The sequence below is a fragment of the Peromyscus maniculatus genome, chromosome 13 (genome assembly GCF_049852395.1).
Source record: "Peromyscus maniculatus bairdii isolate BWxNUB_F1_BW_parent chromosome 13, HU_Pman_BW_mat_3.1, whole genome shotgun sequence".
Taxonomy (NCBI): Eukaryota; Metazoa; Chordata; class Mammalia; order Rodentia; family Cricetidae; genus Peromyscus; species Peromyscus maniculatus.
This window is the reverse complement of record NC_134864.1, coordinates 68,170,937-68,172,457: the sequence shown is the minus strand read 5'-3', so window position 1 is coordinate 68,172,457 and position 1,521 is coordinate 68,170,937.

The following is a 1,521-nucleotide window of genomic DNA, read 5'->3' as shown; positions in this document are numbered from 1 at the left end:
TAACCTTCTATATTCTGATGGTTTGCATAAATTACCTTTTGTACTGTCCATCCTTTCCCTACTATAATTTTTTCTGTGGTGCAGATTGAACCCTGGGCCTCATTCATGCTAGGTGAGAGCTCTACCATTGAGCTACATTCCTAGCTCTAATTAGTTTAAATTGTAGTTATCATTTGTCAGTGAGCTTATAGTTGTTAATGGGCCAATGGTTATATTTCTGATAGCTTGGGGCATGCTTTTTGGCTTACAATGTTTTGACACCTATAGTATTTAAAAAACTTAAATATTCATTGTTCACACATTTTTAGAAAACTTAAGTCTTGTTCATGAAATGAGTTAATCAAAAAGTACTATAGTGATAAAGAAAATTTGCAATTGTAGTTATACATGATTTTCAACTATAATATGAATGATCTGAACAGTTACCTAAGTTTTCATTTTTTATGCCATATCTAAGGTGGAAAAAAATAACTAAAATTTATCTACTCTACCAGGGTAGAAGGAATGAGGGACCTGGGCAACTTGAAGCTTAGTGCCTAAGGGCAGTTGACAAGCTATTAATAGAATTTAGCACAGAACCATTCCTTATTTTAAAATTATTTACAAATTTAACATGTCTCATTTTTTTTGTGTACCTTCTAAGAACTCCTAATTCTGCCTAGATAGAGCATACACTAGTCAAACTATTTAGCTATGTTTAACTTTTTTTTTTTTGGTTTTTCGAGACAGGGTTTCTCTGTGTAGCTTTGCGCCTTCCTGGAACTCACTTGGTAGCCCAGGCTGGCCTCGAACTCACAGAGATCCGCCTGGCTCTGCCTCCCGAGTGCTGGGATTAAAGGCGTGCGCCACCACCGCCCGGCTTATGTTTAACTTTTTTAATGCATCATCTATTGATTTCATACACTATGTCGGAAACTCTCAGCAACTCACTCAATTTTGCCAACCTGTTACTGAAGATTTATGTTTGAAATGCACCTCCATGATCTTCTTTTGATTGTGTTGAGCCCAGGGGTTCAAGCTGCACGTCCATTACTGAACATCATTCCAACACCATCCCTTTCACTTTGTCTCTGTGTGCACATGTGGATACATTTATGCTCCACCTTACTTTTAAAGACATTGCCTCTGAACTTGGAGCACACTGGTTTGGTCAGACTGGCTGGCCAGCAAGTCCCAGTGCTAGGTATACAGGGCACACTGCTTTTGTGCCCACATCTTTACAATGGTACTAGGAATTGTATTCAGGGACTGGCAAGATGGCTAAGGGAAAGGGCACTGGCCACCAACCTTGGAATGAAAGAACCAACCTCCCCAAGTTGTCCTTTGACCTCTGCACACCACCCCTCCCAAGATAAATAAATGAAAACAAACTGAAAAAAAAAAATATAAGTACTCATGCTTGTATAACAAGCCCTTTATGACTGAGCCATTTTGCCAGCATTTCCTTTACACTTTTGAAAAGGTGAGATTCTCAAAACTAAGCATTTTCTTAGTCGCATTTCAGAGTAAGACAAAGCACCA